Source organism: Pseudophryne corroboree, chromosome 7, assembly GCF_028390025.1.
Source record: "Pseudophryne corroboree isolate aPseCor3 chromosome 7, aPseCor3.hap2, whole genome shotgun sequence".
Lineage (NCBI taxonomy): Eukaryota > Metazoa > Chordata > Amphibia > Anura > Myobatrachidae > Pseudophryne > Pseudophryne corroboree.
The window spans coordinates 174,486,425-174,504,863 of NC_086450.1; the positions used below are offsets into that span (position 1 = coordinate 174,486,425).

The following is an 18,439-nucleotide window of genomic DNA, read 5'->3' on the forward strand; positions in this document are numbered from 1 at the left end:
CGTGACACTGCAGTGCCACTCCTAGATGTGCCCGGTGTTTGTGTCGGCCACTAGGGTCGCTAATCTTACTCACACAGTCAGCTACCTCATTGCGCCTCTTTTTTTCTTTGCGTCATGTGCTGTTTGGGGAGGGTTTTTTGGAAGGGACATCCTGCGTGACACTGCAGTGCCACTCCTAGATGGGCCCGGTGTTTGTGTCGGCCACTAGGGTCGCTAATCTTACTCACACAGCTACCTCATTGCGCCTCTTTTTTTCTTTGCGTCATGTGCTGTTTGGGGAGGGTTTTTTGGAAGGGACATCCTGCGTGACACTGCAGTGCCACTCCTAGATGGGCCCAGTGTTTGTGTCGGCCACTAGGGTCGCTTATCTTTCTCACACAGCTACCTCATTGCGCCTCTTTTTTTCTTTGCGTCATGTGCTGTTTGGGGAGGGTTTTTTGGAAGGGACATCCTGCGTGACACTGCAGTGCCACTCCTAGATGGGCCCGGTGTTTGTGTCGGCCACTAGGGTCGCTTATCTTTCTCACACAGTCAGCTACCTCATTGCGCCTCTTTTTTTCTTTGCGTCATGTGCTGTTTGGGGAGGGTTTTTTGGAAGGGACATCCTGCGTGACACTGCAGTGCCACTCCTAGATGGGCCCGGTGTTTGTGTCGGCCACTAGGGTCGCTTATCTTACTCACACAGCGACCTCGGTGCAAATTTTAGGACTAAAAATAATATTGTGAGGTGTGATGTGTTCAGAATAGGCTGAAAATGAGTGTAAATTATGTTTTTTGAGGTTAATAATACTTTGGGATCAAAATTACCCCCAAATTCTATGATTTAAGCTGTTTTTTAGGGTTTTTTGAAAAAAACACCCGAATCCAAAACACACCCGAATCCGACAAAAATAATTCGGTGAGGTTTTGCCAAAACGCGTTCGAACCCAAAACACGGCCGCGGAACCGAACCCAAAACCAAAACACAAAACCCGAAAAATTTCAGGCGCTCATCTCTAATTTGTAGTCCAGCCTCTGGTGAAACCTGAGTGCCACATGCACTTCCAGGGATCAATATTATGCACTGGATGTTTCAGTCTGTGAGTGAAGGTTTATTTATCTGCAGTTACTTTAAATTCAGATTTTAAATTATTCATATACACAGCAATACCATGACTTGCAAATGTATTCAGACCCTTGACAAGTTCTTATTTTAATGAACAACAAATCTGAAACTGAAATTTTACTCAGTGTGAGGTTTTTATTTCACAGTACTGAAAATGTGACAATGGGTGTAAATTAGACCTGATCGCTAGGCTGCGTTTTCTCACAGCCTGCAATCAGGTCCGAACTGCGCATGCATATGCACCACCATGCGCAGGCGCATCGGAAGACTGCACCGGGCATCGGTACATAGCGACGGGATGGTGCGAAAAAAGCGATCGCACGGGCCATCGCAAGGAGATTGACAGGATGAGGCCGTTTGTGCACTTGTTATTTCTTATATTAAACCCTGGGGCCTATTCATTAACAGGGGTGTAATCGTTCCCAATAATTAAGTATCCAACTTGCCACAAGTTACATATGTCCCGCAATTCCTTTCACACTTTCACTGCTAATTAATATCAATGAAAGTTTACACTGCCAGTCAGTATAAGCTGATTCACACACAGAGAGGGCCACTGAAGGCGGAGGGATCCCTCATCGCACTCCAGACCTCGTTCTAACAGGCGTCAGTTCTGCAAGCAAACTCTGAAAACTTTCAGTTTTCGGAGTTTGCTGAATACAGGAGGAGATCGCACATTTGCACCTAATAAAGATTTTGGCCCGTTAAGGCATACAGAAACTACTATTTTCACATTTGCAGGGCCGAAACTAGGATTTTCGGCTCCCGGGGCAAGGCAGTAATTTGTCCCCCCTCCCCAATGTCCCCCCTCGCTCCCAAAAAAATAGATAAAATAAAATAAAAAATTATATAAAAAAAATAAAAATACAAATAAAGGAGAAAAAAATAAAGAAATAAAAAAGTACAACTGCGCCACTTATTCTAATTTTCACTGCACAGTAGTACTCCTCAGTACGGGGGAGAGAGGGAGATGGGAGAGAGGGAGGGGTGAGCAGAGCTGGATTAAGGCTTTGAGGGGCCTGGGATACTAAAGACAGGGGGGCCCCAAGGTATAAAATTAAAATCATATACATATACCCTGTATACATATATCTGTGCCGTAACTAGACATTTTAGTGCTGTGTTTACGAAACAGCATCGGAGCCCCCCCATATACAAAACAGGGCCAGTGTGTGCCGTAGGAGCATGTGCCAAAAATATAAGGACGTGGCTACATGGGAAAGGGGCGTAGCCACAGAGCTCCCTTTTACTCATTATGGCAGGCACAGTCCTCTTTTACACAATAGGACAGGCAGAGCCCCCTTTTATACAGTACGCAGGTAGAGTCCCACTTTTACACATTAGGCAGGTAGAGCTCCCTTTTACACATTACAGCAGCAGAGTCCCCTTTTTACACATTATGACAGGCAGAGACCCCTTTTTTACACATTAGGCAGGCAGAGTACCCCCTTTACACATAGCAGCAGCAGAGTCCCCCTTTTTACACATTACGCAGAGTCTTCTTTTTACACATTACAGCAACAGAGTCCCCCTTTTTTACACATTATGGCAGGCAGGGGGAAGAGAGAGAGAGAGACTGACTCACCTGCAACGACCTGGCATGCCTCTCTTCTTCCTGCCCTACGCTGCACTCTTTGCAGTGAGGGCATTGTGGGTGGGATGGGGGCAGGCTAGGAGAGACATCACCTCTCCCATCACATGGGAAGGGAGCGCGGAGGAGCTGCAGCACTGCCCAGCTAGCTAGGTGAGAGGTAGCCGGGCAATGCAGCTGGGCGCAGGGCGGTGACAGCAGGGGGAGGCAGGACGAACCCCACAGTGTGATGGTGGCAGCAGTTGCGATGGGGTGGCCAGGCTGGTGTTGCCAGTGATCCTGCACATCTGCGCTGTGTGCAAACAAAGTAGGATTCCCTAACTCAAGAGCCCATCCTACCCCCTGGTATCACGTATAATATTTTACAGCTTTGCTCCACTGACTGGTGTCTTAAGACCGGAAGGAGTGCTTGTGCCTCTTAACGTTCCTCATAAATGGTGGGTACAGGAGGACACAGAGCACGGCGGGTACAGGAGGACAAGGTACAGGAGGAGAGGGTACAGGAGGCAGTTACAGCAGGAGAGGCGACAGGGTGCGGGTTCAGGAGGAGAGGGTACAGGAGGAGGGGGTACAGGACGCGTGTACAGGAGGAGAGGGTACAGGACGCGGGTACAGGAGGAGAGGGTACAGGACACGGGCACAGGAGGAGAGGGTACAGGAGGAGGGGGTACAGGACGTGGGTACAGGAGGAGAGGGTACAGGACGCATGTACAGGAGGAGAGCGTACAGGACGCAGGTACAGGAGGAGAGGGTACAGGACACGGGCACAGGAGGAGAGGGTACAGGACACGTGCACAGGAGGAGAGGTTACAGGACGCAGGCACAGGAGGCGAGGGTACAGGAGGCGGTTACAGGAGGAGAGGGTACAGGACGTGGGTACCGGATGCAGGTACAGGAGAGGGAACAGGAGGCGGTTACAGGAGGAGAGGGTACAGGACACAGGTACAGGAGGCAGTTACAGGAGGAGAGGGTACAGGACGCGGGTACAGGAGGCAGTTGCAGGAGGAGAGGGTACAGGACGCAGGCACAGGAGGCGGTTACAGGAGGAGAGGGTACAGGAGGCAGTTACAGGAGGAGAGGGTACAGGATGCGGGTACAGGAGGAGAGGGTACAGGACGCAGGTACAGGAGGCAGTTACAGGAGGAGAGGGTACAGGATGCGGGTACAGGAGGAGAGGGTACAGGACGCGGGTACAGGAGGCAGTTACAGGAGGAGAGGGTACAGGACGCGGGTACAGGATGCAGGTACAGGAGGAGAGGGTACAGGACGCAGGTACAGGAGGCAGTTACAGGAGGAGAGGGTACAGGACGCGGGTACAGGAGGCAGTTGCAGGAGGAGAGGGTACAGGACGCAGGCACAGGAGGCGGTTACAGGAGGAGAGGGTACAGGAGGCAGTTACAGGAGGAGAGGGTACAGGATGCGGGTACAGGAGGAGAGGGTACAGGACGCAGGTACAGGAGGCAGTTACAGGAGGAGAGGGTACAGGATGCGGGTACAGGAGGAGAGGGTACAGGACGCGGGTACAGGAGGCAGTTACAGGAGGAGAGGGTACAGGACGCGGGTACAGGATGCAGGTACAGGAGGAATTACAGGAGGAGAGGGTACAGGAGGCGGTTACAGGAGGAGAGGGTACAGGACGCGGGTACAGGAGGAGAGCGCAGGTGCAGGAGAGAGAGTTTCAGCGCACTGCCACTGCGCAATACAGGAGGAGTGAGTGTGTACCAGGAGAGAACAGCAGCGCATGGCGAGTACAAGAAGAGAGAGCGGCAGCGCACGGTGCTGTGCAGGAGAGAGCGCACGGCGTGACGTCTTCATGTCACGTGCGGGCGCCGGGACTAGCCGGGATGTGTTCTTATTGGTTGCTAGGTACGGGTTGGTGCAGCATATCGCCGGCAGCTGAGTAACGGCTGAGTGTCAGTGGGCAGCACAGCACCACGCCGCGGATCGGTAATAGAGATAGATCTGTGGCGTGCGGCATGGGGCCCTTTCAGATGGGGGGGCCCGGGGTACTTATCCCCAGAGCCCCCCCCATTAATCCGGCTCAGGGGGTGAGGGAGAGTAATCACACACATAAGTACGTACAGTGCTCCCTGTGTCACACTCACCATTTAGGCAGGCTCAGGCTGATGCTTGATAGTGAGGTCTCTACTCTCCTCCCGTCCTCTCTCACATGCTGGCTGGGCTGGTTGGCCTGACACTGAAAGTCAGTTGTAGCCCCGCCCCCTTTTCAGACTGCACCTTTAGCTGCACCCTGACTAGACCTGGCTGATGAACAACTTGGGTGGGTTAAGGTAACTTGCCCTTTGTGATCCCTCTTAATCTGGCTAGCCCTAACACCCCCTCCCTCTGCGGCCGTGGCTGCAAGGAGCCGGACACACTGCAATGAATAAACTCAAAGTAATCTATAACACTATCAAAGGCTGCTGGGAACTGTAGTTTATTTTAATTTTCTTCACTGCAATGCGCCCTTGCAAATGCAGTCGCAGAGGACGGGGGCTGTAAGGGGGGTTAAAGTTACTGTCCTGGTGCCCCCTTTGATTCAGCACCCTGGTCACATGCCCCCCTAGCCGCCCCAGTTGCGGCCATGACATTTGTAACTGGAGTCAGATGCCGGAATCCTGATAGCCGGCATCCCGACCTTAAGTATAGCGGGCATGTTAGGGTTAGAGTTGTGGGGGGTGGTTGGGTTTGGTGGTTAGGGTTAAGCTGCGGGAGGGGGACGTTAGGTTTAGGCAATAAGGAGGGAGGTTTAGGCTGCGGGGAAGGAGGGGTAAGGTTTAGGCACTACTAAGGGGAGGTTAGGGTCATACATTAAGGGGGAGGTTAGGGATAGGCTGCAGGAAAGGAGGGTTAGGGATAGAGGAGAGGGGGGAACAGTCTTACCTTCCCTCTGTCAGGATTTACACTATCTGGAAGCCGGCGTCTGTATTGTAACCGGTTCCGGTATGAAAGATAGATAGTGTCTAGTTAGACAGTCAATAGATAGACACCATATGTTAGATGGACATTAGGTCGACAGGGTCAAAATGTCGACAGGGTCAAAAGGTCGACATGGAAAAGGTCGACAAGTAAAAAGGTCGACAGGGTCAAAAGGTCGACATGAAAATGGTCGACATGAAAAAGGAAGACACCATGTTTTTTACATTTTTGTGGTTTGTGTGGATAGTTTTGTCATCTGGGACCCCCAATTGTAGAAAGGCATACCCTCGCGGGGCTCGCTTCGCTCGCCACGCTTCGGGCACGGTGGCTCGCTGCGCTCGCCACAAGGTTTATAACCAACTCTATGCCGACATGGATAGAGAAAGTATGAAATAATCCAAAAACATGTTACATTTAAAAAAAAAATTGTCTATCTTTTTTATGTCGACCATTTTCATGTCGACCTTTTGACCATGTCGACCTTTTGTCCACGTCGACCTTTTGACATGTCGACCTTTTCCATGTCGACATTTTGACCATGTCGACCTTTTGACCCTGTCGACCTTTTGACCCTGTCGACCTAATGTCTGTCTAATATATGGTGTCTATCTATTGACTGTCTAACTAGACACTGTCTATCTATCAAACGGATAGGATTCTAACCACCAGCATCAGGTCGGCCGGAATATCATACTGAATCCGGTCCAATAGTCACAAATCTGAATGCTACCATGCGTTCATTCAGCATTCAGAAATGATTTGCATTTTGCATCACTAGGCCTCTCCGTGTCATAAACGCCTCAAATTGGCTTTTTTGATCTAGTCAGCAGTTTATTTAGAGCCAATGAAAGTTGGCAGCTTGTTGTCACAGAACATTTCTCAGGAACACTGAGCAAGTTCCTGTTAACACACAGTGATCCATTTTCTCATTATTATTCACATGACGGCTAATTTAATATTGGAATTTAAAATACTGTAGAGAAAAACCTATGCAGCTGATACACCCAGTAAATATGACTTATTTAGTAATATGTTGTCCATATTTAGCAATAAATTTTACGTCACCCTTCAGTAAAATGTGCAGGACCGGTGCGTGATGAAACAGTTCGCTGTCATCATAGCTCCACCCACAATATATTATGTCATAATGGGCGGGTTCTTAAATCACATCATGTGATTCACAGCACCATTTCCTCATCTCTCCTACCAGGAGCACCCTCTCCCCAGATCTATCAAAGCGCAGAAAGAAAAAATAGGTTAAGCTTGATGCTGAGGCTCTTAGCTATTAAAGCAGCTTTGTTTTACACAACCTGAATTGCATATAAAATATATACATTACTTTCACAACATCATGATACTTCTCTAGAAGGAGGAACAGTTTTTCCCTTTGCCATTTTTGCTGAATGAGCTTTCCGCCAGAGACAGTCTGGGCCACACCCTCTGACTCCTAAGGAGCGTCAATGATTGATTTTGCTGTGCAACCTATTTATGCTGCTGGGTTAATGTAACAAGAGAGCTCAGCTTTGAGAGGAGTACAGGCAAGGCAGTTTCACATGAAGAGGGTATAGGACTAATTATTATAACACTGCCGACTGACCATTCAAAGGTCTGAGAGCCTCAGGAATAAATCTTGTGCAAAACTGTCAGTATTTAACTTGAAACAGACACATGAAGTAGCAAGGACCAAACATCTCTGTATTCTGTCTATATCTTTCAGACCAAGGCATTGATTCATCAGGATGATATATCCTACTGGATGGTTTTCGAGGGCTGATATATCGGGCGGTCCCCACACCGCCCGCTATGCTGGCCCTCATACGCATAGCACTGCATGGGATTGCCCAGCCGCATCACTGATCTTCTGAACATGCTGAGAGATCAGCGATTCAGGAGGATGCCCCCTTGGGTGCGCGCAATGGACTACATCATGCCCACACACAGAGCGATATAGCTGTTATATTGTTCCAATTTGCTGGATTGGCAGCTATATTGAGCCGTGTGTGGGGCCCCTTAGTTTATATATATATATATATATATATATATTAGAGATGAGCGGGTTCGGTTTCTTTGAATCCGAACCCGCACGAACTTCACTTTTTTTTCCACGGGTCCGAGCGACTCGGATCTTCCCGCCTTGCTCGGTTAACCCGAGCGCGCCCGAACGTCATCATGACGCTGTCGGATTCTCGCGAGGCTCGGATTCTATCGCGAGACTCGGATTCTATATAAGGAGCCGCGCGTCGCCGCCATTTTCACTCGTGCATTGAGATTGATAGGGAGAGGACGTGTCTGGCGTCCTCTCCATTAGAATAGAGATAGATAGATTAGATAGAGATTGTGCAGAGTCGCAGACAGAGTTAGTTTACCACAGTCAGTGACCAGTGCAGTTGCTAGTTAACTTTTATTTAATATAATATATCCGTTCACTTCTCTCTGCTATATCCGTTCTCTGCCTGAAAAAAAAAACGATACACAGCACAGTCAGTCACACAGTGTGACTCAGTCTGTGTGCACTCAGCTCAGCCCAGTGTGCTGCACAGTCATCAATGTATAAATTAAAAGCTTATAATTAATTGTGGGGGAGACTGGGGAGCACTGCAGGTTGTTAGCAGGAGCCAGGAGTACAATTATATTAATTAACAGTGCACACTTTTGCTGCAGGAGTGGTGACCAGTGCCTGACCACCAGTATAGTATTGTTGTATACTACTAATATCTCTTTAAATATCAACCAGTCTATATTAGCAGCAGACACAGTACAGTGCGGTAGTTCACGGCTGTGGCTACCTCTGTGTCGGCACACGGCAGGCAGTCCGTCCGACCAGAATTGTATTATTTATTATTATATACCTACCACCTAACCGTGGTTTTTTTTTCATTCTTTATACCGTCATAGTGTCATCCTAATTGTTACGAGTATACTACTATCTCTTTATCAACCAGTGTACAGTGCGGTAGTTCACGGCTGTGGCTACCTCTGTGTCGGCACACGGCAGGCAGTCCGTCCGACCAGAATTGTATTATTTATTATTATATACCTACCACCTAACCGTGGTTTTTTTTTCATTCTTTATACCGTCATACTGTCATCCTAATTGTTACGAGTATACTACTATCTCTTTATCAACCAGTGTACAGTGCGGTAGTTCACGGCTGTGGCTACCTCTGTGTCGGCACACGGCAGGCAGTCCGTCCGACCAGAATTGTATTATTTATTATTATATACCTACCACCTAACCGTGGTTTTTTTTTCATTCTTTATACCGTCATAGTGTCATCCTAATTGTTACGAGTATACTACTATCTCTTTATCAACCAGTGTACAGTGCGGTAGTTCACGGCTGTGGCTACCTCTGTGTCGGCACACGGCAGGCAGTCCGTCCGACCAGAATTGTATTATTTATTATTATATACCTACCACCTAACCGTGGTTTTTTTTTCATTCTTTATACCGTCATAGTGTCATCCTAATTGTTACGAGTATACTACTATCTCTTTATCAACCAGTGTACAGTGCGGTAGTTCACGGCTGTGGCTACCTCTGTGTCGGCAGTCGGCAGGCAGTCCGTCCATCCATAATTGTATTATTATTATAATATATACCACCTAACCGTGGGTTTTTTTTCATTCTTTATACCGTCATAGTGTCATACTAGTTGTTACGAGTATACTACTATCTCTTTATCAACCAGTGTACAGTGCGGTAGTTCACGGCTGTGGCTACCTCTGTGTCGGCAGTCGGCAGGCAGTCCGTCCATCCATAATTGTATTATTATTATAATATATACCACCTAACTGTGGTTTTTTTTGCATTCTTTATACCGTCGTCATAGTGTCATACTAGTTGTTACGAGTATACTACTATCTCTTTATCAACCAGTGTACAGTGCGGTAGTTCACGGCTGTGGCTACCTCTGTGTCGGCAGTCGGCAGGCAGTCCGTCCATCCATAATTGTATTATTATTATAATATATACCACCTAACCGTGGTTTTTTTTTCATTCTTTATACCGTCGTCATAGTGTCATACTAGTTGTTACGAGTATACTACTATCTCTTTATCAACCAGTGTACAGTGCGGTAGTTCACGGCTGTGGCTACCTCTGTGTCGGCAGTCGGCAGGCAGTCCGTCCATCCATAATTGTATTATTATTATAATATATACCACCTAACCGTGGTTTTTTTTTCATTCTTTATACCGTCGTCATAGTGTCATACTAGTTGTTACGAGTATACTACTATCTCTTTATCAACCAGTGTACAGTGCGGTAGTTCACGGCTGTGGCTACCTCTGTGTCGGCAGTCGGCAGGCAGTCCGTCCATCCATAATTGTATTATTATTATAATATATACCACCTAACCGTGGTTTTTTTTTCATTCTTTATACCGTCGTCATAGTGTCATACTAGTTGTTACGAGTATACTACTATCTCTTTATCAACCAGTGTACAGTGCGGTAGTTCACGGCTGTGGCTACCTCTGTGTCGACAGTCGGCAGGCAGTCCGTCCATCCATAATTGTATTATTATTATAATATATACCACCTAACCGTGGTTTTTTTATACCACCTAACCGTGGCAGTCCGTCCATAATTGTATACTAGTATCCAATCCATCCATCTCCATTGTTTACCTGAGGTGCCTTTTAGTTCTGCCTATAAAATATGGAGAACAAAAAAGTTGAGGTTCCAAAATTAGGGAAAGATCAAGATCCACTTCCACCTCGTGCTGAAGCTGCTGCCACTAGTCATGGCCGAGACGATGAAATGCCAGCAACGTCGTCTGCCAAGGCCGATGCCCAATGTCATAGTACAGAGCATGTCAAATCCAAAACACCAAATATCAGTAAAAAAAGGACTCCAAAACCTAAAATAAAATTGTCGGAGGAGAAGCGTAAACTTGCCAATATGCCATTTACCACACGGAGTGGCAAGGAACGGCTGAGGCCCTGGCCTATGTTCATGGCTAGTGGTTCAGCTTCACATGAGGATGGAAGCACTCAGCCTCTCGCTAGAAAACTGAAAAGACTCAAGCTGGCAAAAGCACCGCAAAGAACTGTGCGTTCTTTGAAATCCCAAATCCACAAGGAGAGTCCAATTGTGTCGTTTGCGATGCCTGACCTTCCCAACACTGGACGTGAAGAGCATGCGCCTTCCACTATTTGCATGCCCCCTGCAAGTGCTGGAAGGAGCACCCGCAGTCCAGTTCCTGATAGTCAGATTGAAGATGTCAGTGTTGAAGTACACCAGGATGAGGAGGATATGGGTGTTGCTGGCGCTGGGGAGGAAATTGACCAGGAGGATTCTGATGGTGAGGTGGTTTGTTTAAGTCAGGCACCCGGGGAGACACCTGTTGTCCGTGGGAGGAATATGGCCGTTGACATGCCAGGTGAAAATACCAAAAAAATCAGCTCTTCGGTGTGGAGGTATTTCACCAGAAATGCGGACAACAGGTGTCAAGCCGTGTGTTCCCTTTGTCAAGCTGTAATAAGTAGGGGTAAGGACGTTAACCACCTCGGAACATCCTCCCTTATACGTCACCTGCAGCGCATTCATAATAAGTCAGTGACAAGTTCAAAAACTTTGGGTGACAGCGGAAGCAGTCCACTGACCAGTAAATCCCTTCCTCTTGTAACCAAGCTCACGCAAACCACCCCACCAACTCCCTCAGTGTCAATTTCCTCCTTCCCCAGGAATGCCAATAGTCCTGCAGGCCATGTCACTGGCAAGTCTGACGAGTCCTCTCCTGCCTGGGATTCCTCCGATGCATCCTTGCGTGTAACGCCTACTGCTGCTGGCGCTGCTGTTGTTGCCGCTGGGAGTCGATGGTCATCCCAGAGGGGAAGTCGTAAGCCCACTTGTACTACTTCCAGTAAGCAATTGACTGTTCAACAGTCCTTTGCAAGGAAGATGAAATATCACAGCAGTCATCCTACTGCAAAGCGGATAACTGAGTCCTTGACAACTATGTTGGTGTTAGACGTGCGTCCGGTATCCGCCGTTAGTTCACAGGGAACTAGACAATTTATTGAGGCAGTGTGCCCCCGTTACCAAATACCATCTAGGTTCCACTTCTCTAGGCAGGCGATACCGAGAATGTACACGGACGTCAGAAAAAGACTCACCAGTCTCCTAAAAAATGCAGTTGTACCCAATGTCCACTTAACCACGGACATGTGGACAAGTGGAGCAGGGCAGGGTCAGGACTATATGACTGTGACAGCCCACTGGGTAGATGTATGGACTCCCGCCGCAAGAACAGCAGCGGCGGCACCAGTAGCAGCATCTCGCAAACGCCAACTCTTTCCTAGGCAGGCTACGCTTTGTATCACCGCTTTCCAGAATACGCACACAGCTGAAAACCTCTTACGGCAACTGAGGAAGATCATCGCGGAATGGCTTACCCCAATTGGACTCTCCTGTGGATTTGTGGCATCGGACAACGCCAGCAATATTGTGTGTGCATTAAATATGGGCAAATTCCAGCACGTCCCATGTTTTGCACATACCTTGAATTTGGTGGTGCAGAATTTTTTAAAAAACGACAGGGGCGTGCAAGAGATGCTGTCGGTGGCCAGAAAAATTGCGGGACACTTTCGGCGTACAGGCACCACGTACAGAAGACTGGAGCACCACCAAAAACTACTGAACCTGCCCTGCCATCATCTGAAGCAAGAAGTGGTAACGAGGTGGAATTCAACCCTCTATATGCTTCAGAGGTTGGAGGAGCAGCAAAAGGCCATTCAAGCCTATACAATTGAGCACGATATAGGAGATGGAATGCACCTGTCTCAAGTGCAGTGGAGAATGATTTCAACGTTGTGCAAGGTTCTGATGCCCTTTGAACTTGCCACACGTGAAGTCAGTTCAGACACTGCCAGCCTGAGTCAGGTCATTCCCCTCATCAGGCTTTTGCAGAAGAAGCTGGAGGCATTGAAGAAGGAGCTAACACGGAGCGATTCCGCTAGGCATGTGGGACTTGTGGATGCAGCCCTTAATTCGCTTAACAAGGATTCACGGGTGGTCAATCTGTTGAAATCAGAGCACTACATTTTGGCCACCGTGCTCGATCCTAGATTTAAAGCCTACCTTGGATCTCTCTTTCCGGCAGACACAGGTCTGCTGGGGTTGAAAGACCTGCTGGTGACAAAATTGTCAAGTCAAGCGGAACGCGACCTGTCAACATCTCCTCCTTCACATTCTCCCGCAACTGGGGGTGCGAGGAAAAGGCTCAGAATTCCGAGCCCACCCGCTGGCGGTGATGCAGGGCAGTCTGGAGCGACTGCTGATGCTGACATCTGGTCCGGACTGAAGGACCTGACAACGATTACGGACATGTCGTCTACTGTCACTGCATATGATTCTCTCAACATTGATAGAATGGTGGAGGATTATATGAGTGACCGCATCCAAGTAGGCACGTCACACAGTCCGTACTTATACTGGCAGGAAAAAGAGGCAATTTGGAGGCCCTTGCACAAACTGGCTTTATTCTACCTAAGTTGCCCTCCCACAAGTGTGTACTCCGAAAGAGTGTTTAGTGCCGCCGCTCACCTTGTCAGCAATCGGCGTACGAGGTTACATCCAGAAAATGTGGAGAAGATGATGTTCATTAAAATGAATTATAATCAATTCCTCCGCGGAGACATTGACCAGCAGCAATTGCCTCCACAAAGTACACAGGGAGCTGAGATGGTGGATTCCAGTGGGGACGAATTGATAATCTGTGAGGAGGGGGATGTACACGGTGATATATCGGAGGGTGAAGATGAGGTGGACATCTTGCCTCTGTAGAGCCAGTTTGTGCAAGGAGAGATTAATTGCTTCTTTTTTGGGGGGGGTCCAAACCAACCCGTCATATCAGTCACAGTCGTGTGGCAGACCCTGTCACTGAAATGATGGGTTGGTTAAAGTGTGCATGTCCTGTTTTGTTTATACAACATAAGGGTGGGTGGGAGGGCCCAAGGATAATTCCATCTTGCACCTCTTTTTTCTTTTCTTTTTCTTTGCATCATGTGCTGATTGGGGAGGGTTTTTTGGAAGGGACATCCTGCGTGACACTGCAGTGCCACTCCTAGATGGGCCCGGTGTTTGTGTCGGCCACTAGGGTCGCTAATCTTACTCACACAGCTACCTCATTGCGCCTCTTTTTTTCTTTGCGTCATGTGCTGTTTGGGGAGGGTTTTTTGGAAGGGACATCCTGCGTGACACTGCAGTGCCACTCCTAGATGTGCCCGGTGTTTGTGTCGGCCACTAGGGTCGCTAATCTTACTCACACAGTCAGCTACCTCATTGCGCCTCTTTTTTTCTTTGCGTCATGTGCTGTTTGGGGAGGGTTTTTTGGAAGGGCCATCCTGCGTGACACTGCAGTGCCACTCCTAGATGGGCCCGGTGTTTGTGTCGGCCACTAGGGTCGCTTATCTTACTCACACAGCGACCTCGGTGCAAATTTTAGGACTAAAAATAATATTGTGAGGTGTGATGTGTTCAGAATAGGCTGAAAATGAGTGTAAATTATGTTTTTTGAGGTTAATAATACTTTGGGATCAAAATTACCCCCAAATTCTATGATTTAAGCTGTTTTTTAGGGTTTTTTTAAAAAAACACCCGAATCCAAAACACACCCGAATCCGACAAAAAAAATTCGGTGAGGTTTTGCCAAAACGCGGTCGAACCCAAAACACGGCCGCGGAACCGAACCCAAAACCAAAACACAAAACCCGAAAAATTTCCGGCGCTCATCTCTAATATATATATATATATATATATATATATATATATATATACTAGGTGATTCATCGCGCCCTACGGGCGCTCTTCACACCGTCGTTAGGGGCTACGCCCCGTTAACCCCTGCACACCTTTGGACATACGCAGGCCGGTAGATAACAGAATCAGAAACACAGGGCAGTATAGAGGGCATACAGAAATGGGGTCCGGTTGAGAAATGATAGAGAGGCGTAGGTGGGGAGAAAGGGAATGTACAGAAACGAGGTGCGATCGGTAAAGGATAGGGAGAGGCAGGGTGGTAGGGAGAGGATAAAGAGAGGGAAGGTGTTAGACAGAAAATACCGTTGCAAGAGGCTACGACCCGTTAACCCCTGCACGGGCTTCAGCTGTGCTATAATTGTTATTATGTGGGGTAAATATTGCAAGGGGGAAGGGCGTGCGATTGTCATGGGGGCGTAGCCCTTTGTGAAGGCGTGAATAGTGGCCGCAGGGCACAATGAATAGCAGTGTAGTATATACTGCTAGTGTATGCAGCGCAGCTTATACACACAGTGGCCACAGGTAACGGAGCCGCGTATACACACAGTGGCCAGAGGTAGCAGGGCAGCTTATACACACAATACCCACAGATAGCAGAGCCGCTTATACACACACAATATCCACAGGTAGCAGAGCCGCTTATACACACAATACCCACAGGTAACAGAGCCACTTGTACACACAGTGCCCACAGGTAGCAGAGCCGCTTATACACATACTGCTAGTGTATGCAGCGCAGCTTATACACACAGTGGCCACAGGTAACAGAGCCGCGTATACACACAGTGGCCAGTGGTAGCAGGGCAGCTTATACACACAATACCCACAGATAGCAGAGCCGCTTATACACACACAATATCCACAGGTAGCAGAGCCGCTTATACACACAATACCCACAGGTAGCAGAGCCACTTGTACACACAATACCCACAGGTAGCAGAGCCGCTTATACACACAGTGCCCACAGGTACTGTAGCAGAGCCGCTTATACACACAGTGCCAACAGGTAGCAGAGACACTTATACACACAGTGCCCACAGGTAGCAAAGCAGTTTATACACACAATGACCACAAGTAGCAGTGGTGCTTGTACACACAGTGCCCACAGGTAGCAGAGCCGCTTATACACACGTAGTCCACAGGTAGCAGAGACGCTTATACACAACGTGCCAACATGTAGCAAAGCAGTATATACACACAATGCCCACAGGTAGCAGTGGTGCTTATACACACAATGGCCCCCGGTAGCAGTGCCACTTCTACACACAATTCCCATAGGTAACAGAGGCGCTTATACACACAGTGGCCACAGGTAGCAGGGCCACTTATACACAGAATGGCCACAGGTAGCAGGGCCACTTCTACACACAATGGCCACAGGTAGCAGTGTCGCTTATACATACAATGGCCACAGGTAGCAGTGTCACTTATACACACAATGGCCACAGGTAGCAGTGTCGCTTATACACACAATGGCCACTGGTAGCAGAGCCGCTTATATACACAGTGGCCACAGGTAGCAGAGTTGGTTGTAGACACAATGGGCACAGGTAGCAGAGTTGGTTGTAGACACAAGGGCCACAGGTAGTAGCTGCGTGTATACACACAATGGCCACAGGTAGTAGCTGCATTTATACGTACAGTGCCTACAGGTAGCAGTGTCGCTTAGACACATAATGGCCACAGTATTATTTTTTTTTATTAATCCAATGTCCACTAGTAGCAAGTATACTCACAGAAGTTCAGTGTGTGTGTGGGTGGGTGGGGGGGGGGGGGTTGGAAAGGGGGTGGGGTCAGTGAGGTGGAGGTGCCTATCTGTGGTGCTGATAACCCCGTTTCAGGGAATAACTTGTAGCGGCTGCGGATGGTGTCCGAGGTGCTACGTGTGGTGGAGGGGTGGGTGTGGGTGGGGGTCCAGAGGTGTTGCGGGTGGTGGAGGGGTGGGTACAGTATCACGGATGGCGGAATGGGTGCAGAGGTGCTGTGGGTGGGGGAGGGGTAGGTGTGGAGGGGGCGCGGATGGGGGAGGGGGTTTGTAGATGCTGTTGGTGGGGGAGGGGTGGGTGCGGGGGGCTGTGAATAAAGGAGGGGGTCTGGAGGTGGTGTGCGTGGGGGATGGGCGATGTAGTGGGGGTTTGTTTGGGGAGGTGGGGTTGCAGTAGGGTAAGGTTGGGTGATAGGTTCTAGAAGTGCTGCGGGTGGAGGAGGGGTGGCTGCAGGGGAGCCGTGGATGGGGTCCGGAGGTGTTGTGGGAGGTGGTCCAGTGGGGGAGGTGTGGTAGGTCCATGAATGGGGGAAGGTGTCTATATATGATGTGGGTGGGGAAGGGGGCCAGAGGTGCTGTGGTTAGGGGAGTGGCGGCTGCGGGGGTGTGCTGGGGGGCCGGATGCGCTGCGGGCGGGGAGGTGGATGCTGCGGGTGTGGGTGCTACGGGTGGGGTAGGGGGTGGGAGGGGGATGTGGTGGATGCTGTAGGTGGGAGGGGGGGCGTGTGTCGCAGGTGGGGGGCGGATGCTGTTGGTGCCACAGGTGGGGGAGGGGTGGAGGGTGCGGGGGTGTAGCGGGGTTGGAGAGGTGGAGAAGGGGGTGCTGCGGGTGGGGGAGGGGTGGTGGGTGCTGCGGGTGCTACGGATGGGGGAGGGGCGTGTGCAGCGGGTGGGGTGGATGCTGTGGGTGCCGCAGGTGGGGGAGGTGCGGGGGGACGGGAAAGAGGTGGTTATGGGGGTGGGGGAGGGTGGGGTGGAGGGTGCGGGGGTGTAGCGGGGAGAGAGGTGGGTATGGAGGTGGGGGAGGTGCGGGGGTGCCGCGGGTGGGGGGGGTTTGCGGGTTGTGGGTGATACGGGTGGGAAAGGGGGCGGGAGTGCCGCGGGTGGGGGAGGGGTGTGTGCCGGGGTTGGGGGACGGATGTGGTGGGTGCTGTGGGTGGGGGTGGGAGTGCCTTGGGTGGGGGAGGGGCGGGGGGTGCTGCGGGGGTGGGTGCTACGGGAGGGGGCGCGAGGCGGATGTGGTGGATGCCGCGGGTGGAGGCGGATGTGGTGGATACTGTGGGTGCCGCGGGTGGGGGAGGTGCGGGGGTGTCGCGGGTGGGGGAGGGGCAGGTGGGGTGGAGGGTGCGGGGGTGTTATGGGGAGGAGAGGTGGGTATGGGGGTGGGGGCTACAGCGGTTTGCGGGTGCTACGGGTGGGGGAGGGGATGGGAGTGCCGCAGGTGGGGGAGGGGCACGTGCCGTGGGTGGGGGACGGATGTGGTGGGTGCTGTGAGTGCAGCGGGTGGGGAAGGGGCGGGGGTGCCGCGGGTGGTGGAGGGGCGGGGGGTGCTGCAGGTGTGGGTGCTATGGGTGTGGGAGGGAGTGCCGTGGGTGGAGGAGGGGCGTGTGCTGCGGGTGGGGGAGGGGCTGGAGTGTCGTGGGTGGGGGAGGGGCGGGGGGGTGCAGGTGTGGGTGCATTGGGTGGGGGAGGGAGTGCCGTGGGTGGGGGAGGGGCGTGTGCTGCGGGTGGGGGAGGGGCGGGAGTGTTTTGTGGGTGGGGGAGGGGCGCTGCAGGTGTGGGTGCATCGGATTGGGGAGGGTGCGGGAGTGGTGTGGGTGGGGGAGGGGCATGTGCCGCGGGTGGGGGAGGGGGCGTGAGTGCCGTGGGTAGGGGAGGGGGCAGGGGGTGCTGCAGGTGTGGGTGCTACGGGTGGGGGAGGGGGGGATGCCATGGGTGGGGGAGGGGCATGTGCTGCAGGTGGGGGAGGAGTGAGAGTGTCACAGGTAGGGGAGGTGCGGGGGGTGCTGGTGTGGGTGCAACGGGTGGGGGAGGGGGCGAGAGTCCCGCGGTTGGGGGAGGGGAGTGTGCCGCGGGTGGGTGGAGGGGCGGGAGTGCCGTGGGTGGGCTGCAGATGTGGGTGCTATGGATGGGGGAGGGGGCGGGAGTGCCGCGGGTGGGGGAGGGGAGGGGGTGCCGTGGGAGGGGGAGGGGTGCTGCAGATGTGGGTGCTATGGGTGGGGGAGAGGGTGGGAGTGCCGCGGGTGGGGGAGGGGTGCTGCAGATGTGGGTGCTATGGGTGGGGGAGGGGGCAG

At 51.0% G+C, this 18,439-nt stretch overlaps 1 protein-coding gene and 1 long non-coding RNA gene across 2 annotated transcripts in view; one reads left to right on the forward strand and one right to left on the reverse strand.

Moving 5' to 3' along the window:
* The window catches only part of LOC134944875 (uncharacterized), a 93,838-nt gene extending 88,949 nt beyond the window's left edge, over positions 1 to 4,889 (reverse strand). Inside the window, exon 1 of the long non-coding RNA XR_010181976.1 lies at positions 4,802 to 4,889. This is a non-coding gene — a long non-coding RNA (uncharacterized LOC134944875). The remainder of the gene's footprint in view (positions 1 to 4,801) is intronic.
* The window catches only part of TMEM163 (transmembrane protein 163), a 527,822-nt gene that overhangs the window by 63,097 nt on the left and 446,286 nt on the right, over positions 1 to 18,439 (forward strand). The window lies entirely within an intron of this gene.